Here is a 25,875-nt window from a genome sequence, read left to right on the forward strand (position 1 = left end):
ATCTCATTCTCTAGGTTGTCATCCAAGACATAAAGTGCTCTTCCAAGTGAGGGCTACCTTGAATCTTGAGGACCTTTAGAGATAGAGAGCATGGGACATGCTTAGAGTTGGGTTTTTCAAAGTTAGCTTCTTGGTTTTGAATATTGATTTCTAACCTCTAACATAATGTTTCATGTGTATGTTTGAGATGTTTTCTCCTATTGCAGGTTGATACCACATTTCCGACATACAATTACTAATGATAAGGATGACATGTATGAACTAACAAAGATGGAAGGTTGTGATGAGAAAGAGCGTGAGAGTTACATTGACAGGGTGCTAATCGATGAACAAATGAATGAAGATAACATGGTTGTAAAAGATTTGGAGGTTGGTGTTGAGGCAAATATGGTGTAGAAATGAAGCATTGGATAAGTGATGCATATCTAAGAAACTGTCATTGATAGTAGTGGCCTAATAGTAAGTGGAGTCTTCATATGTCTCATGTGATAATTTGTGTTAATCCCTCCTAGACCTATATGTCTCACAACCATTGTTTTGATAAGATAATTGTAGTAATAAATGCATAACATAAAAAATTCTTTTAAAAGGGTACAATAGTGCAATGTTTTTTAGACAAAAATAACCTTAAGGCAAGTAGTAATATCAAGGCTAAAGGTGCTCAAGGTATCACAGTAAAGTAAATAAATTTCATTTCCTTGTTGTCCTAGTGAAATATTATATCCAAGCTTTGAAGAGTAATCATCATGGTACATTATAGAGGATATATCTTAACTTGAGTAGATAGAGTACATGCACATATCAAATGAAATGAGATTTCAATGCTTCTAAGTTCATTTTTACTTTTTACTTTTTTTTTTTTTTGGTAATTTTATCTAAATTTAAAAATAATTTCATATTTTTTCTTTTCTTTATTTTATGAGCCTCAAGACTGAATTGCTTCATGCAAGATCAAACATATGTATGTGGGACTAATTTGTGGGAATATCCCATGTATGTAGGTTTAATATGACTTGTAGTATTGAAACCCAAATATTGATATTATGTTTACATGTTGATTTGAGTGGTCTTTTTATTATTTTTATCATTGAATGTTGAATAATTATGATTTTTTTGTGCATCGCGAGTGTAGAATGTTGACTAAAAATAATGAACATTTTGATGTCATTGTAGATGCCTCTTGGCATAATGAATTAATATAGTAGAATATAGGTTTCTTATTAGATATAATATTTGATTAGTATATTATAATAATATTTTTGTAAAGAGATGTTGATTGAGGCGTAGTGTTGTGGTAAAGTCATTTTGTTAGTGAGGCAACCACCAAGAATGAGCTCTCAAGCCTTGGGCCTTCGTTGGGCTAACATGCTCGTAGGATATGTGCCTTCATTGGGTTGTGATCGCAAGTTATTTATCTTCACTAGGACATTGATCTCACAAGTTTGAACAAGTGAAATGTTATTAAATTGGGGATTGAGGTCCCCCAGTGTGACCTCAACAATTTAAGTGGGAAGAGATCTTGCATAGGTGGTCTCTCTAGGCTCTAACCAGACTAAAATCATGAGTTTCCCTAAAAAAAAAAATTGTGTTGAGATTAGCTTCTTTATTCTAGAACCATCATTATATTCCTTTAAAAGACTTATTATGAACATGTTCTCAATCGCCTTTTGTTTTTTTAATTAAAAAAGAAATGTGTAACTAGGGCCTTGACCCTTTACATAGCCAAAAGGCCATAAAAAATTAAATAATAACCCAAAGGCTATCAAAAATTAAATAATAGCCCAAAGGCGGCAAACGGACCAAGTAGGGCTACAAAGCCTTTTGTTGAGAAAATGTCTCTTGTGAGCTTTCTGTTTATGTGCACTCATATCAAAATCTTCACACCTACAATGAAGTGAACTACTATTAATAAGAGTTACTTTCTTTGGTAACACAACACAAGTGGAAAATCCATATCAAATGAATGTCAAGGCTACTTTTCTAATTGGTAATCTCAAAGAAATAATATGCATGACTCAAGCAAAAGATTTTGCACTTGAACATGTCACCAACAAAAAGTGTACAAATCGATAAAATCACTAGATGGTTTGAAACAAGCCCAAAGAGTATGGCATGAAAAGCTCGCTAGGTGCCTCCTAAAGATAAATTTTGAGTCTTTTTCAAATTTTAATTTGTAACTCTTTTTGTCAAGAAAGTTGATAGAACAATCGCATACTTGATTGCAAATGTGGATGACCTATTCATAAGAAGTAACAATGAAAAATACACAACAATAAAAGCAAAGTTGAAAAAAGGTTTCACAATGATTGATTTGGATAATGAAAAGGAATTGATTAGTGTTCACTAGTCTAAACATGCAAACTAGGAATATTTTCTAATCCCCTTATTCATTGGAGAACAATCAATTAGGCCCAACTTTAGCCCCTTAGGAGACGTACGCATTGTGGTTGATTGTTCTCTTTTAATTTGATATGACTATATATGAAATGATGCAAGAAATAGTTGAAATGCTAGGAAATTGACAAGATTTAACATTAACAGAAAGATACAAAATAAAAAATCAACTCAAAAGCACAAACCAAGAAATGAGACACAAAGAGGAACCTGCCATTGGAATTGGAGTTGAAAGTGTCAATCAGATGTGCTAGGCGCCATAGACCTTAACGTCTTCTTGACAACTAAAACTTCAAATTATGGATCGGGATGCCCTACAGATCATTCCCTCCAAAATTCAGCCAAAAAAGTGTTGGCCACTTGTGAAAATCGGAATAGACCATGGTTTTTTGCTTGTTCAAAATCTGGAACTATCTTAGTTTTCACTTTACAACTCTATAACTTTCGGTTGTTAGATTTGCTACCTGCACACAAAAAAGAGGACAAAAGTGTTGTGTTGTGTAGGGGCTTGCCTAAGTCAAACCTTGGTAGGAATTAACCTCCACTATAACTATGATGATGAGAAAAGAGAGCTTGCCATGTCTTAAGCACAATCAATCATTAATCAGGGGCATAAGGGAAAACCACCAAAATAAGCCCCAAATGAGTGTGAAATTGTATGAAGATGCAATTTACAACACTACACTCAACCCCCACTTTAACGGGAGTATGATCTTATACTCGTACTCTTGGTATAGTATATGATAGCATAAAAATTCTTTAACCAAGACATTATAGAGATAAGACAACACCAAGCCCCCAAGACTTGGGATCTTATCGATCTAAAATGTCAGGAGTAACATGATCAACATAGGTTACATATATACATGGAGCATGCAAGAACAAAGAAGGATTGGTGTATAGGACTAGCATGGCAAAGTAGGTGTTGGATTAAGAGAAGAGGATTTACCCAAGCTCATTGGTGAGAATAATTCAACCAAGGCTCAAAACCTTTAGTAATTAAACCATGAGAAGCCATAAGTCTATAACTTCTTTTCACAAGGATATTGGATTGAGAACAATGGGTTATAAAACTCATACACAAGTACAACCTCCAATAAAACACAATTGCTCGTAGGAAACAAAGAAGGAAGGCTATAGGCAAAGGAAAAGGGGATTGGTTTATGCTTTCAATGCTTTTTATATAATTGTGAATAATAATGGATGCAACTAACAAATGATATGCAATGAAAGAAGTGATTATATATTGCTATTAGCAATGAAATGTTTAATTAACCACCTATTTAAACAATATAAGCTAAGAAAATGATGATTAATCAATGAATGCAAGCATGTATAAAAGATGAAATTTAGAAATTAGAGTCTCTAAATCTAAAAATCGTATGCAATTAAACTAAGATCTGAACATTCAAATAAAAAATTATGCAAGCAATGTTGGGTTCACCAAAATGAAAAGGAGGAGATCAGTATTCACTAATCAAAACATCCAAACTACAAATCATTTCCAATCCCCTTAAATTCATTGGAGAATAATCAATTAGGCCCAACTTCAATCCCTTAGGAGAGTGGGGTGTTGTGGTTGATTGTTCTCTTATGATTAGATATGATCGGATATGAAATAATGTAGGTGGGAACTAGATGAAATGCTAGGAAATTGACAAGATTTAACATAAACTGAAAGATGCATAACAAAAAACCAACTTAGAAGCACAAATCAAGAAATGAAAAACACAAAGGAACCTGTCAATGAAATATAGAGTTGAAAATGTCAGTCAGATGTGCTAAGCACCCTAGACCTAAAGATCATTATGTCGCCTAAAACTTCAAATTCTGGATTACAATGCCCTATAGATCATTCCCACCAAAATTCAACCAAAAAGTGTCAGTCAAATGTGCAAATCAACATAGACTAAGGCTTTTCGCGTCTTCAAAATTTGGACTTATGTCTCAGTTTGCACTCTACAACACTATAACTTTCCGCTATCAGACCTGTTACTTGCACACACAAAAGAGAAAAATGGTGTTGTATAGGGGCTTGCCTAAGTCAAACGAACGGTACGAATTAACCTCCCCTACAACTATGATTATTAGAAAAGAGAGCTTACCCCTAGTAGGATAGAGGTTGAAAACATTAAGGAAATGGTGAATTGACAAACGATACATTACTATGATCTTCATACCTTAAAGCCTCATGAAAGGTTGGTGTTGCTTGATAGGAGCTAATGCATGCTTTTATTCATGAAGGCACACATAAACTTTATCATGATTGCTAACTTCATATCTCTCATGTAATGCCTTGAAGATACCTTATTGCGTTGCTCAATTGGGGTGATAAGAATTGAATGCTTGTAGAGAGATGTTCAAATGAGGGGGTCAAAGTTGTATTTATACACAACTTCACATGTTTTGTGTTGAAATTTTGAATAAGGTCGACATTGAGAAGCGCTTTCTCATTTAACAACATTCTGACCGTTAAGTATTCAAATTTGGGACCATTTTAACTAGGCCATGACACTAGGCATCACAATCCTGACTTTTTGACCTAGAATCAAAATTAATGAGCATAGAATTGTGTTGAGCTTCCATATTTGGCCATGTCTTGAGCACAATTAGTCATAAACCATGGTCATAAGGGAAAACCACCAAAGTGAGCCCCAAATGAGTGCGAAATTGTATGAGGATACAATTTACAACATTGCAGATACCTTCATTTTTATTAATGTATTGAGATAATTTAAAATTCCAAGTATATTTTCATCCCTCAATAGTTATATATTGGTAAAAAAAAATTGCAAATTTAGAATGACAGGTTGTAGACCTCTTAAAATTCCTATGGAAAAAAAATGAGATCAAAGAGTACTACAAAGTTTGTAGATACAATTAAATACAAACTTATTCGGCTATGTAAACAATAATGAGACTAGATATTTCTTTATTGCTGCAATCCCCTACTATCTATTAAACAAATTAGAAGAAATTATTGAATAATGGAATGACTTCTTGAATATCTCAAGGGAATTCAAAACTATGGAATAAAATACTCCAAAGCACACGACTCTAAGTTAGTAAAATATGTAGACTCGAACTAAAGAAATGACTTGGAATAAGGGGAATCAACTTTTGGTTTCCTAATGCACTTAAGATTGATAGTCATCTCTTGGAAGTTATAGAAGCAACCAATGATAGCTCTCTCATTAGTAGATTTAGAATATGTGATATCTTCAAAGGCAACAAGAGAAATTTCTTCCATGCCTCTCATGTTTACAACACTTCTACAATCAAAATGATAAGAAAACTAATGCTTCAAATCAAACCAAGTGCATCAACACAATCTTTTATTTAATTCAACATTGCCATGTAACTAACATTGTCATGTAATTAGAATTAAAAAGGGAGATAAAAATAAAGGATATTATAATCCTTTGGTTAAAAGAAAGATTAATAAATAATATTTATGAAAAAATCTCTTTAAGGGGAGGAATAATTATATTTATTAAAAGAATTAATGTGACCTTTTAGAAATGGTGTGATGGTTTCGAAACCACCCCTTAAAAGGTTAAATAAGTTATTTATGTGAGACTTGGAAGAGGCATTGAGATCACTTATGGAAGAAGAAGGTGGTGGCTTGGTGGGCTATGAGCATTAGTGAGAAGGGGCATGCAGTGTTTGTCCAACTTGAGTTACATCATACACTTGGGAGTATCCTGGCAAGGGTTTTGTTTTTCATATTTGTAAAGGCATGCCAGGTTTTGCATAAGAACCGGTTTCCTCAGTGAAGTGTTATAGCCATAAAGGACCCAAGGCCACCAGAATCTTCTTAGAGTGAGAATGACCATTCCAAGTACTTAAGGTTAAGATAGGCATCGAAAACCTTGATGCTATAAGATATTAAGAAGGTTTTATATATGATTTGGTGATAATATGGTTCAGTTATGTGGCTATGCTATTCAATTTATTGTGTTAACAATTGACTTTAAAATTCTTATCATATTATTGCATGTCATAGTCACTTTATTTATTTACATCTAATTTAATCTTATCACATCTTATAATTGATCTTAACATTAATATTTAATTTATTAATTATGTTGCAATTACTCAAGTCTTGGAGAAAAGTGCCATTACAAACATCATGTAAAAGATAGTAACGTATAACTAAAACATTGTCCAATCGCAAAACAAACAACTGACATCCTTACCAAAGCATTTAAAAGAGAAAATTTTGAAATTTTCATACATGTTTGGTCTAACACCGCCACCTTTGAATTAAGCAGGGATGTAACTAATGCAAGTAATCATAGGTGTAAGCAACAAATGTAGTAATAATATTTTTAATTACTTTACTTAAGTACAACAAAAGTTGAATAGTTATTTTGAAGATAAACTAAACTATAATTTCATGTTGATAAGGTACTTTATAGCATCATTTGAAATTAATGAGCATTGGGTTTCACTTTTCCATTTCTAGATTCATTTACAACCAATTTCCTAACCTAACTAACATGTTCTTTTTATTCTTTTTACTTGATCTTGCCACTTGAGGGGCAAGGTATCATTTCTTCTCGTAGTTTTTATGTCATCGTGCTTACTTATTGGGGAAAATGTAGGGGCATATTTCATTCACATTGATGGCACACAATTAAGTATCCGATAGGTATACATTCTCCACTCAGTTTTACATTTACATGTCATTCTCTACTCCCATTGTCAAATTTTATTCATTAATTTTTGTTCGTGTCTCTCCTAAATTTGTGCACACTTCACCATAAGACACATTAATGGCACACATTAAGTATCCAATAGGTACACATTCGTCACTCAATTTTACATTTACATGCCATACTTTGCTCATTGTTAATTTTTGGTCATCGATTTTTGTTCATGTCTCTCAATTTGTGTGCACTTCACCATAAAACACAAATTCAAGGAGGCATCTTATTAATAATTTAACTTCAATTCATGCATGGTTTTCAAAGGTTGGGAGTAAATATTTGTTTTAGTAACTAAAAACCTAGAAGTGTTATATTCTTTGTATATCATGGTTATTTATATGTTGACATGCATACTCATGTTAACTTGCACACACAAAAAATAAGGATAAAATGTAGAAGAAAAAAGTGTAAACCTTACACTTTTCCCTTTTTGTTTCACACCACTTTGCACACATTTTTATGGTATAAGTGGCCCCAGATCTTCAAAGGCTTTAAGTGTCTACAATTGTGTTTTTAAAGTCATATTTTTAGTAAATTTTAATCATTGCATTGTCATGGAGAGCATTTAATTAAAATATGTCAACAAATTTGCATATTTGTCCTTGACAAGTTCAACTAGCAACTAGTATCTACATTGTTGTTCAACACCTTTGTTTATTCTATCTCTATTATTGATGAATCAATTTGTACCCATCTATAAACAATAATGTCACTCACTCTTCCTCATTATTATATTAGAACCTAACCATGCTTCTCAACACCACCCAATTTTGCCTTATGCAAATATGCATCAAGGAAACATCTTTTGTAGCTATTAAAAGTTAAATTCCTTAAAGAATAGAATTATGTCATATAGAACAAAATCACATCATCTAAACTAAAAACAGTTTGATCGTGTCCTAACGTAAAATTTTGAAGACAACCAATTTTCATTATTATGCTTCTAATACATCCAATTTTAAACAATCCCAAACTAAAATTAAAAATTGTGACCAAACGAATGAACACCTTTTTATCAACCATTGAAATTAAATTAATCCTAATCTCTCCTACTACAATCACAACATACATCTAATATATATTATTATTATTCTCAACTCCTTTGATTTATTTAAAATTTGAGTTATAATTAATTTTAATTTATTATCATATAATTTGTAGCGCGTGTTTTGTAAGCAGTTAATCGTGTTTCCAGCTTATAGACAACGCACAAAACCAGCCATCATCTTTTTATATAAATGAACGGTTCTAAGTTTTAAGATTTAGATTCCCTGTTAACTTTTCAAAAGTTCAAACCACTCGGAGCATTTCAATGTTCAGAGTTTGTCCCGTTTTTTACAAGTGCGTAGTCCTTATATATTTACCCAGACAAATCCAAAAGAAGTGGTCCTCATATGTTTACCCATCGAATAAACAAATGAAATGTATTTTATGACAGGAAATGCACATGTAGAAAGGGCCAGGTTGGCCTATTCCCATGATTGTGGTGTTGCTGCACTCAGAGTTTTAACTCTTTATAGTTGACTCTTTTGTCTTTTGATATTCCAGGAATGATTTAGCATCACCAAAGTTTTAAAAGAAAAAAAAATCTGTGAACTGTGTAAATAAATTTTGTGATTGATGTGAAAAATAACACCATATGATCCATCATTGAGGTGAAGATATTCAATCTTCACAGCTATTAGTGATATTGAGTCCTATAGAACATTATATCCATATCGTATTGGAAGCCTTGACGGACCAAATGCAAAGAGCTTGAAGACTTGAAGTACTTCTCATGGTAGATATGAGAATCATGTTTTGTGGGCCAAGAAAAGCTGGCGTCTGAGAATGCAGCTGGGCTTTCTTGTAAAATGACAAGCAGGCATGGCATATTTGCATATAATAGGAGACTGGTAGAATTGGTTTTATTTGGTGTGTATTTGAGATAGAAATAGAGTTAGCATTATGGAAGATTTGGAGATAGGTTTGGGATCCTTGAAAGAGTTACTAGCTAGAAATGTAAGCTGGACAAGTTCAAGTAGAAGGAAAAATGGGGGAATTGCAGATGCTTTTATCAAATCAACAAGAGATAGCGTGGATGATGATGAACAAAACCTAATATGGGCAGCCATTGAGAGATTGCCCACATATGATAGGCTGAGGACAAGCATCCTACTTCACAGTGGATCTGAAATTGGTAATGCTGATGATGTAGCAGGAGACGACACACTAATTACAAAGAAAGTAGACGTTAGGAAGTTGGGATTAGTGGAAAGGAAAAAGTTTATAGAGAGTGTCTTCAAAGTGAATAAAGATAATGAAAAGTTCCTGAAAAAACTAAGAGATCGCATTGATAAGTGAGTATTTCGATTATGGTTTCTTTTATATGTTTCCTTCATACTGCATTTACATCAAGCTTATACAAGGTCGCATGTATGGAACTTAAATAACAAGAAATGTGAGTGTACCTTGTTAAAGATTCCAATTTGATCTTTTGGTTCAAAACCCATGTCCAAAAGTACAAGTAGGAAGCTAGGAACTCTATTTATCTCTTTCTTAATTTCATCATCATATTGTTAACCTTGTTCTCGGTTTACAGAGTAGGTATTGAGATTCCAACTGTACAAGTTCGTTTTGAAAATTTATCAATAGAGGGCCAGTGCTTGGTTGGTGGAAGAGCACTCCCTACACTCTGGAACTCGGTCAGGAATTCCGTAGAGGTGTGTTAGATTGTTTCTCCAATTCTTAATTCTCTCAGATCATAAGAAATGCTCACATCGAAGGTAAGAAAACTATAGAATAAACAAAATAGCTTAGAATCTGGCCATCCATTTAAGAACCAACAAATAGCTGAATTTGATATACTAACATTTTTTTGGTCAACAAACATAGCTAAAATCAACTATTGCTTTACCGTTGAGCTAATTGCCATTTTATTATTTCAAGCTAAAAATTTTAATTATTACCTTCCATATTTCTCTTCAATTCACACTTGAGATTGAGTTCCAAAATGTTCTCAACCCAATTTGGGTCCTGATACCATGTGGGAAAATATAGACAGGATAGGGATGCCTGTTACAGGACTGCCTAATCCTACCAATGAGTTTCTCTATTACAGAGATGCTTACCCTTCCATGAAACCAGAATGATCAAATCTATTCAATTAGATGCTCTATCACGTTTCTCTATTACTGAGATGCTTATCCTTCCATGAATCCAGAATGATCAAATCTATCCAAGTAGCTGCTCTACCCCTGAGATATTTGTCATATCACAAAACGATTTTTTTTAGATGCATCAAAGATTCACTTGTCACCCCCGGTACTTTCTCTCAAGCTGCATTCCACTTGAGATTCTAGATGTCGTCCAAAGCTAATACTGACCTTCCTACTATATTAGAAAACCATATACGAGCTGGAACTCAAATCCTGGTCTCAGGAAACTGAATGCAGTCGATGAAATGATCTAGAGTTGAATTACTTTTCTTTTTATAAATCTAGTTCTATCCAATATGGTCGGAATACTGATTTAACAGAGCCATTGCCCCTTTATGACACATTCACTTCGGAAGTTTGGATCATTAACTAAAGAAATAACTAGAATAAGAACTTTATAAGTCTTAAATCTAGAGACTATTAATTTTGGGACATGAAAGTACTCTTTTAGATTCCATTAAAGTATCTTTATCAAGCTGATTAGATCTGTTGATCTAAAACGATGTTAAGTATCTTATCCATTGGATTTCAGGCCTTGCTTAGTTTCGTTGGGTTGTCACCAACAAAGAAAATTAAAATCCAAATCCTCAGAGATGCCAGTGGTATAATCAAGCCCTCTAGGTATGTATGGAGATAAATTTATACAGGGAAATGAGTTGAACTAACTTTATTCGTTATTCCTAGCTAATGTTCAATTTTGTTTCTATGTGAACTGTAGAATGACTTTGTTGTTAGGTCCGCCAGGCTCTGGGAAGACCACTTTGCTTTTAGCTTTGGCTGGCAAACTCGGAAAGGACTTGAAGGTTTTAACTCGTGATATAATATTTGTAGCAAATAGTTAAATGTTCAATTTTTGGCATATCATTTGCGTAAAATTACTCTGTATCGACAGGTGAAAGGATCTATAACATACAATGGGCATGAACTCTCTGAATTTGTTCCCCAAAAGACATCTGCATATATAAGTCAGAATGACTTGCATATCGGATTAATGACAGTTCGTGAAACACTGGATTTCTCTGCAAGATGTCAAGGTGCTGGCAGTAGATATGGTAAGAAATGTAATCTATATAAAATTTCTACGATAGTATCCGGAAATATACAAATATGAAAATGATTAAAGTTTGAGATTCAAATTACTGACAAACTCTTTGCAACATTGAAACATTAAAAAGAGCTTCTTTCTGAAGTTGCCAAAAGAGAGAAGGAAGCTGGGATTTTTCCAGAGGCTGAAGTTGACCTCTTCATGAAGGTTAGTCCCTTAATTGTCCCCCAAAAAAATGTTTTTGTTATTTGTAGGATTCGAATTAGTGCTAGCAGTACACAATGATTTTGAAGCGCATTAAAGAGTTCACAACGGACTAATATTCAGTAATATTAGCATATCTTGTACAGGTTTTCTGTATAGTATATGACTGTAGTTTTCAACTTTCCTAGAATTTACCCAATTGGCTTTATGCCTGATATTACGATTATTTTCTTTCTACATTACATTCAGATACTTAGATATTTTTCTTGTTTGAGAAACTTTTCGCACACCTGATTTCGTGCACATAAAGATAATTTTTTGAGGGTCTCATAATGGAGAATAAAACTTCTAATCCCAATGGGCAAAGTTTGCTTATGCTCATAAAATCTATCAATATACTTTTTGGATTTAAATATCCTATGACCGTGTACTCTTTTACACAGTAAGATTAATAATTACATTTAAAAAACCTGGGGTTAATTTTGAGTTATTTTTCTTATCTCCTCCCAAGTTTTAAAAAAGTAGTTTTGAATTTTTTATACATATTTTTGGGTTTATATTTACATCTAAATTTTAAAAATATAAGTAAAGATGGATTAAATATTTTTGGTATTAATCATTACAGTTTTTTTTTAACTAAATTTTTTTTTTTTTTTTTTATGTTTTTGTATTAACATTTACATTTAAAAAAGGAAAATACAGAGCAAAGATAAATCAAAGATTTTTGAGTTAGAATATTTTAGTGTTTTTTGGGTTATAGTTTGAATGCGCTCATTTCTCCAACGCTGCAACTAATCTGGAGTCTGATACCATATTATTTTTTAATGGACCAACCAGACTATTGAACCTAGAATCTCCAATGTACACGATGGAATGTTCTACCACTAAACTACATGCCCTCATTGTGACCAAAACTTCTTTTGATAGACCCCTTATTACAATTCTAGTGTAACACACTTCTTCAACATATTTAGCATATCTAATCACTATCATTTTTTATAAAAACAACTACTATATTATCATTATCCAATCCCTAAATTAGTTTTTCCTGCTTGAGAAGATGAAAAATAGCTAATATTTGGTTTTTCCTGCTTAATAGTATGAAAAACTAGCTCATATTTAGTTTTGCCAAGACATTTAGTTTCCTAGGAACTTTTTAGGTCTGTCATGAATGAAGCTTGACGCTAATAAAGAGTAAACAATCAAAGGAACATTCAAAGCACTAAGAACATCAATACTATGTACATTTTAAGTCATTGCAATTCTGTATTTTTCGATGTATCCATAAAATAAAATACTGATGAAAAAAAATAGAATGAAAATGGAGAAGGTAATTGGTATTCAGAAAATCATACAGTCAGGTGATACGTTTTTTACAGAGATAGGGTATTCAAAAAAATCATGGTATTAGGATTGTTGGAAAAAAAAGAGGATGCCAAGAAACAAGAACGGAAAATTCAACTTCTAAAGCAGTTCTTTTTAATATTATACTGGAGTCTCATTAAAAATGTGGTATCTGTAGAGTGTACCCATGTCCATTATCGGTACCTGCATTCTGGTAAATTAATTATACTATGTATAATTCATTCCTGTAAAGCTGCATGCAGGCAACGGCCATTGAAGGTGTCGAAAGTAGCCTTCAGACTGATTACACGCTCAAAGTAAGTAAAGATCAGGAAAGTTCATGCATATTTCCTGCAAAGGTTAATTTTATAAGAGGATTCAAATATAATTTTATCATAAAAACAGGTATTGGGTCTTGATAACTGTGCGGATACAGTGATTGGAGATGAAATGCTAAGAGGAGTTTCAGGTGGAGAAAGGAAGCGTGTTACAACTGGTATGTGAAAAAACATATCAATGTGTTAACGGTTGGGATGTTTTTCAGTATAACTCTGTAATTGCCTTTTCTTGTCAACATGCAGGGGAGATGATTGTTGGACCAGCAAGAGCTCTTTTCATGGACGACATCTCAACCGGCCTAGACACTTCTACTACCTACCAAATTGTAAAATGTCTGCAGGAATTCTGTTCCCTTATGGACACAACAATTCTTATGTCTTTGCTTCAACCTGCACCTGAAACATATGAATTGTTTGACGACATTATACTCCTTTCGGAAGGGCAAATTGTCTATCATGGACCTAGAGAGCATATAATTGAATTTTTTGAAAGCTGCGGATTCCAATGCCCCGAGAGGAAGAGCCCTGCAGATTTCCTACAGGAAGTATGTTCTTTTTTGTTCCTGGATTGGGAAATTAACATCCAAAAACATGTGCTTTAACATCACAAAAAATTTGCACTGTGCCAACTGTATAATCAATCAGTTCACAATAAAAAATAGCTAGCTACTTCAAGCCATATCCATGGTGTCGCCATGGAAAGGTTTAAAAACCATGATAAGCGTGTCTGGATTCTACTGCTTATTATTTGTTTTGTTGATCCATTTTTCCTGTCAAACCAATTTATTTCTGCTGATGGGCGAAGCAGATCAGAAACTTGGGCAGTAGCGTCCAAGGAAAGTCAACACAAATGAAAAATCATGGAAAACTCAATTCTTTAGCATTTTATTTTACATAAGCTTGGTACCATAATGCAAAATTTCATGTTTCATTATTCATTCAATTGAAAACTTTTTGCGGTCTCAATTTGAAATTTAGTACAATCCTACAGAATCTTTCCATGAGAAAGTAACATTATTTTATTTGCAGGTAACTTCGGAGAAAGATCAACAACAATATTGGGCAGACAAGACAACACAATATCACTTTGTCTCTGTTAAGGAGTTCACAAATATGTTCAAAACTTTTTGTGTGGGTTCCAATTTTTTAAACGAATTATCAACAGCATATGACAAAAGAAAAAGCCACAAAGCAGCTTTGGTATTGAGCAAACACTCTGTCCCTAGAATGGAGGTCTTCAAGGCATGCTTTGCTAGAGAATGGCTTCTTTTCAGGCGCAATTCCTTCTTCTATGTATTCAAGACTGTACAAGTAAGCTTTCTTTAGCATGATATCATATGCAATCATTTGGTTTGTCAATCTTCCTCACCTTGCCATTCTCAATACAAGCATAGCTTGAAAATCACTCATTTGATATCTCCTATGAATGCTAATTTACAATAAGTTCCTTGTATCTAAGAAAACTAGATTTCATTATTTATGTGTGAACATATGGACAGATTTCCTACACAATAACAGCTTCAAAGATGGGGATAATTTAGCAATGTCTGACATGTTATGCACAAAATATGAACAAATGTCTAAGATCATTTATATGAATGTTCGAACTTATCTACTCCCCTGGTCCTTTTTCTAATCCCATGCTAATTTCCTATACATATACTTTTTCTTGGATTTTATAGATACTTTAAGTGTTCCCCTTTTTGCATACCCACATTTCCCTGTTTCATTTAAAAGGGGATTACATGGAATAGATTCCCAGAATTTGTCAAAGTTAAAAAACTAACTTAAATGGCCCCTAGTAGTCTCCGACTCTCCATATTTGAATAAGCCTTACAAGGAATACTCTTAATTGCAGATAATTTTCATGGCACTGGTAGCAACTACAGTATTCCTGAGAACCCAGATGCATCAAAGAAATGAGGATGATGGGAATTTATATCTCGGAGCTCTGTTTTTCAGTTTCCTTGTCAACATGTTCAATGGGACTGCAGAACTGGCATACACAATTACCAGGTTACCTATGTTCTTCAAACAACGAGATCTTCTCCTGTTTCCAGCATGGGCTTTCACCATCCCAACCTTATTATTAAGTATTCCTATCTCAATTGTGGAGGCATTTTCTTGGGTTATTGTAACTTACTATGGAATAGGATTTTCTCCTGAAATCAGCAGGTACTCCTTTGCAGTTGCCATTATAATGATTGTTATGTATCTACACTTAAGATATTTACTATGTTACATGTTGTCCGCCCTGGTAATTCTGGGTTGTTGGGTTATTACTAGTGATGGTGTGAATAGATCACAGTTCATACTACTCCTTTCTCTTAATCTAATAGTGTCATTAATCATGCAGGTTTTTCAGGCAGTTCCTCATATTGTCTCTTATAAATCAGATGTCAGCTTCTCTGTTTCGTTTAACAGCAGCAATTTGCAGGACAAAAGCAGTAGCCAATAGTGGAGCAGTATTTGCCTTGCTGGCTATTTTCATGCTTGGAGGCTTTGTTATTCCTCGAGGTGTGGTTGTCATCGAGTTTGTTTTCTATTATGAATTCAAATGCATAAAGAACTAAATGTAATACCATCGATGAATGACCAAAAGCTAGTCAATGTGAATGCCAATGGCTTACTCTAAAGTATTAGAAAGAAGCTCCCAGGGCATCTTCAACGTTGTAATGTCCCCACTTTGAAATAGAATTTAATAATAAATAATAATAATAAAATTAAATTAAAATATGAAAGAATATTTGTTGTCCTCATTTTTTCATTTTCAAAAATGTGACAACCCTTACAAAATTTTGGTTTAAATGTGTTGTTTTTGTCTCCAAGGCACGTTTTACGAGGTACAAAACTCACATTTGTTAGTGTCAAATCATCAGGGGTTGTCTTTGCCATCATTGTCCAAGTTTTGGTGAGTTTTGGTCTTCATTTTCCTAGATTTTAATGCAAATTCGGGTTTCAGAGCAGTCACTGCAAGTTGGAGATTTTACTCTTAAGGCGCGCTTCCTGAGGCAAAAAATTTGCTCCTTGTTGAACTAGACTGATCTTCAGTCCATTCTCGATTCATATTTCAAATTTTATTGCGTTTCGAGTTTGTTTGCTATGTTTTTTTTTCAAAATCAGGTTTTATTCTCTGGACTGCAAGTGGAAAATTTTCTTTCCTTTGCAAGTTTAGAGTTTCCTTTATGTTTTAGTGTTGTAGGGGTTTTTTCTAGCAATTACAAGTGAACTTTTATAAAGACTTGTAACTTGCTTTTTATTTCCCCTTTCCCCTTTTTGTCTTCTAAGTTGTTGTAGGAACTTTTTAAACAAATTGCAAGTGCATTTAAAATTACAAGTTTAATGAGAAGTTGTAAGTTTTCATAAAAGTTCCTACTTTGTGCTCTTAAGTTGTAATAGGGGTTTTATTTCCCTATTACAAGTCTTTTAAAGTGATTTTATGTCTTGTGTCTTACTTGTAATGGGAATTTTATTTCCCTATTACAAGTTTTTATGTTTTTATTCCTTTTAGTTGTAATAGGGATTTTATTTCCCTATTACAAGTCTTTTATTATTTAAATTGTGTTATTTTAAACTTGTAATGGGAGTTTTATTTCCCTATTACAAGTTGTTTTTTTATTTCTTTTTGCTCTTCTTCCTTTCAAACCCGAAATTGCTCAAGTGAAGGAAAAGTAATGCAGTTTAAAACTTGTAAAGGGGTTTTAAAAACCCGATTGCATCTTTGGAGGGCACATTTGCTTGTAGTTGGAGAGAAAAAACCCGATCTGCATTCTTGTTCTCACAAATCTGATTTTTGTGTCATTATTCCCTTGAATCCATCCCACATTCTTGCCATGCTGCTGGAGATTAATGGTTGGTGCCACGTTTTTGGGATTCAACGGTTTTGGCAAACACGTTGTGCATAAATGTGGGGATTTTTGACTCCGTTTTTTGTTGTGTAAGCTCCACGTTTTGGGTGCCCATATTCCACCATTGTTGCCACATTTGCAACACGTTTTGCATCCATCATTCATTGAAGAGTGTTTGACATCAAACGTATCTCTCCTTCCAAGCCGTTTTTTGTGGAGTTGGATGAAAGGAAATCCATTTTTAGCTGCCAAGGAATATCAACGTGGTGATTTCTCAATCTATTTATAGAGCATTTCGGTTCTTCCCGAGCTCATTTGTTTTGGTCTAGGGTATTCTTCAAGCAAGGTTCATTGAATGCAAGTTGTAAATGTGCAAGAATTTCCCCTCTTTCATTTTTCCTATTTACTTTTATTCGGGTTTTCAAAACCCCATTACAAGTAATTGTGGTAATGTTGACCTTCCCCCTTTGGTAAAAAGAGTTAATCTTCTTTTTACAAAATTTACATATGTTGAAGAATTGCCATGAGACTCATTCATTTGATTTCGGGATTTACAAATCTGATTACAAGTTGAAGTTTTTCCCTTTTTCCAAGTTGTCAAGCTGAAAATATTCCTTCTCATACATGTACATGGTCATGAGCTTCATCCCCATCATTTCCCACATATCAAAATCCCTATTCCCACCATTTCATCCATTCATTTCACACCATTCGTTTTCCCATTTAAAGTCTACTTGTAGTTGGAATTTTAAATTGCAGTTGTGTCTTCACTTGCAGTCAGCCTTCCAGAACCCGAAATTGATCCAAAATGCACTCAAAAAACACTTGAAAATGAGTCTTAATGGTCCAATTACAAGAGCAAACTTGTGGTTACCCATTACACATATGAAGTTGCATGTTTGTTCTCCACAATTGCAAGTTAATGCTCTTGTTTTTCGACACATGTAATGCAGTTCCCAGAACCCAAAATTCACTTGTGAGCCCATTTTTTGCATCAATTTATCCCTTCCTTTGTCAGTCCTGTTTGCACACACGACCTACCAAATTAATAAATTAAGGCATGGGCCTTATTTTGCAAGCAAATTATAAGATTGGAGGATGATACAAAGAAATAACAACAACATGATTGAGTCACACAAGGAGATGGATAAGTGATATGAATGATTGAGAACATAGAATGCTTTCAAGACAAAGATAGGCTTCTTACTTCAACTTTGCAAAGAACTTCCCTTCTGAAAAGCCAGTAGTACCCTAAGCAAGAAGATAAGATTGAAGTTTGTTGGCAAAAGACACAAAGATCATTAAGGATGCAAATTACCGTTCTGGTTCGAGATGTCTTCACCAATCCTAAATACTTCAAGTTCTAGCAACTTGAAGCAGCATGAATATTTTTAAAACAGAGGGATGATGTAATTAGAGTTGCGTCTTCAAACACATAGAATAGTTTCAATTGTGTATTTGTAATTTTGTTTTGACAAGTTTACTTTTAAAAAACAATTTTGTAATTGCAAGTTTATCACTTGCACTCTTGTAATTACAAGTAAGTTGATTACAAGTAAATTTAGAATAGGACTTGTAATTTTGAATAAGTTTTAGTTAGTAGTTGGAATAAGTCATGGTGGTTGGGGGAATTTCTCAAGTTAGTTAGGATCCTCCCACCTTTTTCTCAAGGCTCCTCTCCTATAAATACTTGAGAGGGTCTATTGTAATGGATCTTTTGGCAATGCAACAAAATTCAGCCAGTTTGTATGTGCACTCTAAGTCTTTGAGCTTAGATGTAAATCAAATTGCTTTCAATAAAAGAAGCAAGTTGTGTTGAGACTTTGTGCCAATTCAAGTTGTTATGTGACAACATTTTCTGGAGTTGATTGTGAGTTTTGTTCTATTGTTCAAGAGGGATTTAAATTCAATCTTGTAGACTTTGAGTTGCTAATTGTATTTAGAGTTATATGTTTGGTTTTCAGATTTGGTCTTGCAGACTTTGAGCTGCTTAACATATTTGAAGCTAGTGTGGAAAGCTTAAGTGGGAAGATAGCTTCTATTTTTAAGACTCATGCATGTAAGGTGAAGTGCATCATGTAGATAGACTTTGAGCTGCTACATATTGTGCTTAGTTAGCAAAAAATCATTTTGAGAAGGTTGATAGGACAGTAGAAGTGTTGAAGACTTTGTGCTTTCATTTATGTTTTCCCGTCTTGGGAAGTGATGGAGGTCTTTGTGCTTTCATGGAAACTTTGCTTCCCATTATGTTCCAAAAATCCTACAAAAAAATCTCATTTCTGTATTTGCTGTTATTTATTTTCAATTGCTATTACTTTTCTGTGAAGAGAAAAGAGTATAGTTTTTCTTGAAAGAAGAAGAAAGACTGTTGTCCCACCCATATTAGATTAGTTTAGTTTGTAGATAGGGAGAGCCTTACCTAAATTAGGAGAGTATCATACTCGCACACTGTGGCTGAAACCACAATTTTGCACATCCCCCAAGTGTACAAAATTTTCAACCAACAATATTATTAAATATATTTAAAATTTAATTAAGTTAACGAATGGTCAAAAGGGCATAAAATGAAAAGTTATGACTCCCTCAAACATGAGATATAAAAGGGAGGAGAACCTCATTTGTGGGAGATAATTTGGGGAATCAGAAGTGCAGATCTGATTTCAATAACAAGTGTAGATCTGATTGTAAAAGGTTGGGGAATCTGATTGTAGAAATAATGAAGAGCTGCACTCTTTCAAAGGTTGCTAATGGTGAAAGGGTGTGTCTCTTGCCAAAGAGCATACATGATGAAGAGGTGTGACCTCTCCCTCACATGGAGAGATATAAAGGAAAGGAATCAAAAGCATCCAATATCATCACCATCAATCGGATCAGATCAGAGCTGTTATTAAGTTACAGGCAGTAACATCCTTGTTCTTGGTGGTATGCATGGCGATGTGCTTAATATGTATGCTTAATATATGAAGCCAGATAATGGTCTTATGCAGAATTTCATAGTAATATTAATATAGACTGCAATATGTATGACAGTCATACTTAATTTCATATACATTCATACTACATGAAAGACTATTATATTAATGGCCTAGACTTTAATTCATTTGTTAATGCCTATGAGAGGATAGATTGGTGTGTGTAGGGGAGGGGTGAATAAATCCTCACAAGTGATGGTTAGCCCAAGATTGGGTAGGGACGGAGTCCTGAAACCTTGAGAGAGCCTCCTCGTAGATTGGTGTCAGCACCCTATGACAGTAAATCCCCATCCTTCATTACGGTTAGGAAAGAAATTAAGATGGGTCTAAATATAATAAATACTGAATGTATTACAAATAATAATACATTCATTGGTTTAGTAATATGAATTAAAACATAATAATGCATAGTAATGTATGTCAACCTTTGGGAAAATGGCAGACCCTAGCAGGGGACGTTACAAAGGTTATCTGAAAAATGATTTAGACTGGTAGTATAACTTGAAGGTCTTCCTTTTTTGCAGGTAAGATTCCTAAGTGGTGGATATGGGGCTACTGGTCCTCACCAATGATGTATGGCCAGAATGCCCTGATGATAAATGAGATGCTTGCTCCTAGATGGAATAAAGTAAGCCTTTAACATTACCATGCATGCTTAAGCTTTTGTCATCCATATGGTGTGCGATGAAGTCTTGGAGATTTTTCTTTTCATTTCATACGAGTGAATTTTTCAGACAATATGGAGCAATGTTTGAGGCAACTTGAATACTTTTTACTTTGAATCAATATTGGATTGCACAATGCAGAGCATCAATGGAACATCAATTTTGGGTCTTGAAGTGCTCAAAAGCCGCCAAATATTTCAGAGAGAGTACTGGTATTGGATAGGGGCTGGTGCTTTACTTGGGTTTACAGTGGTCTTCAATGTCTTATACACAGTGGTCCTTGCATACATAAATCGTGAGTATCTTTGAGGTTGATGCTTATATTTTTCTTATATTTATCCTTTTACTTTGAAAATCTGTGGATTCCTGCATATTGACTCAGTATCATATTGGTGTATAGCTCATGGGAAACCTCAGCCTATCTTGTCTAAAGAAAGCATTGTAAAACATCAAGATACCAAGTATGACAATATGGCACAGGAAGTATCTAAAATGCTATCATCAGAGTCCAAAGAACAATTTTTGGACCATATCTCGTCAAAAGACTCTGGGAAGGATATGGGTAAGAAAAATACTGCATTATTAATTGTCAATATCTTCAAGATCACAAGTTGCCAGCTACACACTAGTTTATAAAAAACAGAAAAGAAATAAGAAAAAAATATTATTCACCAGGAATCAGGAACTCTCCAAATGGGATCTTTTACAGGGAAGAGGAGGATCTGTATCTTATAAGATTTACATTAGGAGTATTCACAATTTACACATTTCCTGTAGAGATTGACTTGTAGCACTGAAAGTGTAAACAGAAATCAAGCTACTTATGGAAATGGTGTAAATGGCACACAGGCTTCAAAAATCCTGTTTTACCTTACTCCATCCCATAACTCCTATTTGTGAAAAAGGAATATAAGATGCAGAAATGTCGTGTAAATTCTATTGTGCTGTAGTTTAGGCAATAGATCCTCACTCGGTCATTCCATGATGTAAATAAACATGCTATATTATTAAATCCTAAAAAGATTCTAAACTACATACCATTGCTTGCATGCACAGTGCAAATGGATGCAAGTAAATCAATGCATGTCTTCAACAACCATGGAGCAGATGAGACAGACTTGGAAGCGGCAACATCTGGTTCACGAAAGCCAGGGATGATTCTTCCATTCAAACCATTAACGATGTCTTTTAGCAATATCCAGTATTTTGTTGACATGCCTCAGGTACAGATGAAGCTAATATATAGTATGTTAATGCATGCTTCCCTTTATTCTGACTTTAATTTGAGAGCCACTTTGTATTTCATCCCAACTCAGACTATTTGCCTTGAAATTTCTGCAGGAAATAACACAACAAGGTGTTACTGATAAAAGACTTCAGCTGTTGCAAGATGTGACTGGAGTGTTTAGACCAGGAATTCTTACAGCTTTGATGGGAGTTAGTGGGGCTGGAAAGACAACACTAATGGATGTATTGGCTGGCAGGAAGACAACTGGACATATTGAAGGGGAAATCAGAATCTCTGGATTTCCCAAAAAGCAAGAAACTTTTTCTCGAATTTCTGGTTATTGTGAGCAGAATGATATACACTCTCCCCAACTAACCACAAGAGAGTCCTTAATATTCTCTGCATTTATTCGTCTTCCTAAAGAGTTTGATGATAGCACCAAACTTGTAAGTCCAATCTCTAATTTCCTCTTGTTTACTCTGCCCTGTCTCCTGGCAAGGTTCCATGAATTTCCCTGATTTGGCTAGTTATCAAACTACAGACTTTTGTGGAAGAGATCATGCAACTGGTGGAGTTGGACAACTTAAGAGATGCATTTTGGGTTACCTGGTGTAACTGGTTTATCAACAGAACAGAGAAAACGATTAACAATTGCTGTTGAGCTTGTTGCAAATCCATCTGTTGTTTTCATGGATGAACCAACTTCAGGACTAGATGCCAGAGCAGCAGCAATTGTGATGTGAACAGTGCGTAATATTGTTAATACAGGAAGAACTATTGTCTGTACAATACACCAACCTAGCATTGACATATTTGAATCGTTTGATGAGGTAAACCATTAAATATCTGCATCCTTTGGTATTTTTCTCAACATTAAAATAAAATCACTGATGTCTGATTGAGTTCTCGTGCAGCTTCTATTAATGAAAAGAGGAGGGCAAATTATTTATGCTGGGCCCCTAGGTCAGAACTCCAACAAGATAATTGAATATTTTGAGGTAATTTTAGCATGTAGGGACAGAGAAAAGTTCATAATGCAGAGGACGAATATAAATTGAATTGAATTGATAGGCCATACGGTCAATGTTGACAATAGTAGTAAATGGTACTATATGAAGTGTAAACTATAGAAAGTTACAATGTTTGACACTCCAATTGAATTAAATGATTTCTTCCAAATTTGCACTCATCAATATGCTACACAGTCTGTTCCAGGAGTACCAAAGATAAAAGATAAATACAATCCAGCTACATGGATGCTTGAAGTTAGCTCTGCTGCCTCTGAACTTCGCTTGGGAATAGACTTTGCAAATAACTACAAGAAATCACATCTCTATGAGTAAGTACAACATAAGGCTGCTAGTAATGGTGTCACAACATGTGCTTTTCCAACTTAGTCTAATAAATACTGCTACCTTTACCAATGCAGAAGAAACAAAGCATTAGTGAAAGAGCTTAGTGTACCGGTTTCTGACACAAACGATCTTTACTATCGAACACAATATTTGCAATCATTTTGGGATCAATTCACATTCTGCCTATGGAAGCAGTGGAAGACATATTGGCTAAGTCCAGGCTACAATAGCATCAGATACTTAGTTACTCTGCTCACTGCTTTGGTATTTGGAACTATATTTTGGGACTATGAGAAAAAATTGTAAGTTTTTAATCATACTCATGCTGACCAAGAACAGTTAAATGTATGCCTTACCTACAATGTGGTTTGAATAGGTTATCAACGTGTCCTTTATTTTGATGTGATTTTTATAACTTTGAGTCAATTTCACTTTTCACATGGAAAAATACTAACAAGTTTCATGAATTCATATCAGGGATAATGGCACAGATCTCTTTGTTATCATTGGAGGTATTTATGGGGCTGTGATGTTCTTAGGAGTTAACAATGCTTCAACAGTGCAGCCTGTGGTTGCAGTTAAGAGAACAGTGTTCTATAGAGAACGAGCTGCAGGAATGTACTCTGCAATTCCCTATGCCTTGGCACAGGCAAGTCAATATTCCTAGGTTTAATTTTTTATGCAAGCTATAAGCCACAATGGGTGCCAGCTAATGAGAAGTTTTTTCTAGCTTATTAATTTCATTCCTGACTTTCTGTTCAACTTGATGTACTCTTGGATCCCCATGATCTACTTTCGTTATATGTGGACATCTACAGATTTTGTTTGGTTCTATGTTAGACGTTTGCAAGCAATCTCAAAAAATAATATAGATGTACACAGTTTTCAACCTACAACATCTAGTGAATTAAATACTTTTTCTTTTTGAACAGGTAGCTATAGAGATCCCCTACATATTATCCCAAACGGTTCTCTATGTTCTTATTGTCTACAGTATGATAGGTTTCCAATGGACAGCCAGTAAATTCACTTGGTTCTTCTTCATTTATTTCTCAACATTCCTCTATTTTACATATTATGGGATGATGATAATTTCAATAACACCGAATGAGCAGATGGCTGCAATAATAGCAGGGTCCTTCTATGCCTTATTCAATCTCTTTTCAGGATTCTTTATTCCAAAACCAGTAAGCAATTGATGAATTTTTTATTTCATTTGGAGTCTTAGAGGGGAAAAGTGACTGAACTAATTGCCGATTTGATTTTTTTTATAATCCAACAACGACAATTTGTTTGATATGAAATATATAGGTGATTGTTAACTTTTTATGTTGTAAATTGTGATGTAGAAAATCCCAAAATGGTGGCTTTGGTACTACTGGATCTGTCCAGTTGCTTGGACAATTTACGGACTCATTATAACACAGTATGGAGACATCACTAACCCAATTATGGTAAATGGGCAACAGAGCATTCCATTGAATAAATATGTGGAGGAATACTTTGGATACCACAGAGATTTTATAGGCTCGGTTGCTGTAGTTCTCATTGGTTTTGGAGTTTTCTTTGCAATTATGTTTAGTATATGCATCAAGGTATTGAATTTCCAGAAAAGGTGAGCCATTGATCTACAATTTTACTTGAGTTTTTACCTGGAAAGTAATTGTAACGGTTGAACAATAGTTCTTCCTCCTGCTGATAAAACAATGGCCTACCAGAGTCATTTCAGGGAGCAATACAATTTTTTATTTTGGAACCGAAACAGGATATATCATTATGTAGTAGCTGTATATATTTTCTTGCCATCACAGTGAAGGTTAAATACATCCGATTGTTTTGATCCTGCAAACAGTTTTCTGATACTAATTATTATGAATTCAGAGATGCGTAAATCCTCAAAAAATCCCAATTCTCACAATTTTTAAAAAAATATTCAGCCGAAATGATTTTTTCCCCAATTAATCGTCTACAATTGTCAACAATTTTTAAATGTTTAAATCACCAAAAAAAAAAAGTGAAAAAATCACCAAAGAAACACATTTACTATCCACCAACCTATCGTGATACCCTAACCACATGATATCACTATTTAAGCAGGTTTGTTCATTGATTTTTAGCACAAAACTAAGTGCTGGCCGCTGGGACGTGGTTCACCATCAAAAATTTGCCAGATCTCATCAAATTGTTGCGGCAAATCACATGAAGGTGATCTTGAATGGATGTATATTTCTAATAGATGTTAAGGGCATTAAAATAGAGACACATTCTTTAATATGCTTCTATGTTTGATGTTAAGGATATTAACATGGAATGGTTGAGAGATGTGCTATTTTTTTCTTAGTATTCCACACTACTGTAATTTGCCTTAGGCTTGTAATAACGTTTTCTATGTATATAAATCCAAAGACAGAATTCAGAGAGAAATCGTAGACAATATTATAAATACTAAGTAAGGCTTCTATTAAAAACATAGATTAGAAGAGAAACTCACAAAGGAACTCTGCTGAATACAGGCTCAATCTATTATATTTATAGCCAAATACATAATTAATTATGGAGGTTAGCTGCACCAT

General features: G+C 34.2%; 1 pseudogene; it reads left to right on the forward strand.

Moving 5' to 3' along the window:
• The first annotated feature begins 8,475 nt into the window (after positions 1-8,475).
• Positions 8,476-25,327, forward strand: LOC131050456 (ABC transporter G family member 35-like; annotated as a pseudogene).
• Positions 25,328-25,875: the final 548 nt, after the last annotated feature.

Source organism: Cryptomeria japonica, chromosome 1 (genome assembly GCF_030272615.1).
Source record: "Cryptomeria japonica chromosome 1, Sugi_1.0, whole genome shotgun sequence".
Classification (NCBI taxonomy): Eukaryota; Viridiplantae; Streptophyta; class Pinopsida; order Cupressales; family Cupressaceae; genus Cryptomeria; species Cryptomeria japonica.